This window comes from Plectropomus leopardus, chromosome 9, assembly GCF_026936395.1.
Source record: "Plectropomus leopardus strain MGB_pleo_1.0 chromosome 9, ASM2693639v1, whole genome shotgun sequence".
Taxonomy (NCBI): Eukaryota; Metazoa; Chordata; class Actinopteri; order Perciformes; family Serranidae; genus Plectropomus; species Plectropomus leopardus.
Genome location: NC_142184.1, coordinates 34,078,438 through 34,080,797, shown reverse-complemented (window position 1 = coordinate 34,080,797; position 2,360 = coordinate 34,078,438).

The window sequence follows — 2,360 nt, the reverse complement described above, 5'->3', positions numbered from 1 at the left end:
ATGACCTCTTTATGATTTTTTTGAATGGCATACAATAATATAATGTTTTTATGATTTTTGTACTGGCTGTACATTTATTTTTGAAACAACATACATGCTATGGTGGGTTTTTTTTTGTTTTCTGACCGAGATACTATACTTTGTTCTGTACTGTACTGTACTATTTTATGATGTTTTGAACTACATACTGTACTGTGATGATTTTCTGATTTTCTGATTTTCTGAAGGACATTCTTTGCTATGATGTTTTTTTCCAAATTTTTTGAACGACCTACTATACTCTGACGTTTTTATAATGGTTTTTATAATGACATACAATACCACGTCATTTAACATCATTAACCACATACAATACCTGTGGATGATGATAGTGGGTTAAGTAGTAAAGACAGCTAGGGGAATGTGGTAAGCTGGAGATGACAGGGGCAGGCAGGTCTGGAAAGAAGACGGGGCGTATGATCTGGCTGGGGCCCTGGAAAGCCGGTGGATTAACGGAAGGGCTTGGCATAGTGTAGTGGTCAGATTGAGGTGGTGAGATGATCAATAAGCAGGCTAAAAAAACATAATATTAATACTCTTGTATCAAGATGCTGAGCAGCCGAGAAGTACTACCATTGTGTCTGGTGGACAAAGCTGGCGATGGGTGAACGATGCCCCTGGAGATGAGAAAATTGAAGAAAGGAGTGAAGACTGAATCAGAATTTGGGTGAGGGAAAGCCACAACCACAACACACAAACACAGAGGGGAAACATGAGGGAGAGAGGGCAGAGCCGTGACAACGCTTGGATGTCTTTATGTATTTTGAACCAACTACTATACTTTTTTGTATTATTCAAAATTATGACATGCTATACTATGACATTTTAATTATTTTTTTGGGACAACATACCATACTGTGACATTTTGTGATTTCTTTTTTGTCTGACATACGATAATATGATATTTTTCTCTTATTTTTTGATTAATATACTATACTATGACATTTTTATGATTTTTGACTGACATACTGTACTATGACGTTTTAATTCTTTTTTTTTTTGACTTACGTACTATACCAGAACATTTTTATGATTTTTTTAATGACATACCATACTAAGACATTTTCAAGATTTCTTGAACGACATACTATAGTATGACGTTTGTTTTTTTTAACTCCTATACGATATTTTTTTTGTTTTGGTTTTTTTTTTTACAGACATACTAAACTACACGTGTTTAGTATGTTTTTATGTTTTTTTTTGACCGACATACTGTAGTACAACACTTACTATTTTATTACTTGATTGATAAAACAACAAAATTACAGAAAATAACTTTTTAAAACACTGTAGGGCCATTATTTCTCACAGGAGTTGGTGACAGTGACGACATTGCTAACAGTAGAGTGAACATTGTACTGCCCTTTTTTCAGGGGAACACAAACACAATTTTAAATGAATGCTAATGTTGCTCTTTGTTTGCTACATATGTAAATAAGTCACTGTTAGCTAGCATCTAAGGTTGTTAAAAGTCATTGAGAAAAAAAAGACTAGAAGAGAGAGAGAGAGAACAATATAATAGGAAAGATGAAGCTACCAAACTTAGGGAAATGCCACTACCACCTAGCCAGCAGAAAATGTAAAAGTTGTTTGACATTTTTATCCAGCAATTTCAAAATATGTCTAAACACAATAAATGTAAATATAAAATTTAAAACTAGGTAAAACTAAGTCTAAAATTGACTTTTTCATTTAAATCAGGAACTAACTTATAAGAATGTATAAAATGAACCTGACCAGGTGCTCAGTGCCGGCTTTCAGAACGTGACAGTTTTTGATACTTAGTGCTGCAGATACATTTTTTGCCAATACCAAAAAAGAATACCAAAAAAACGTACCATGGTTCAATACCCAGCCTCACTGAAAATACATATAAAAGTAAATCAATAAAACATCACACTGAAGTGAAATCGGCTATAAAGAACTCAAAAAATACCTTTCATATGCTTGTGTCCTAGTCGTCATCAGAAGTACACGTCATGTACGGACAACCATGGTATCCGGCCCCCTCCACCAGAGCAGTACCATGGAGCTAGCTCAGGCTGGATTAGTCAAGGAGGGTGAAGCCATGCAAGGCTGTCGGATCCATGTTGGAGGTTCAGCACCAGCATCGGTATCCGGAGAAAGTCCAGGGGGAATGCCCAAACCGGCAGTAGGAGGAAGGGGGTCCCCAGCCCGTTCTCTGACCCAGAGTTATACCAAGCTGAGGGATTTGGCACTTCCGGACCTGAATGTGAACTTAAGTTTGGAGGATGTCGTGGAGAAGGCAGACAGGGTGGGACAACACTGAGAAGCCTCAACAAATACAAATACCAACAAGC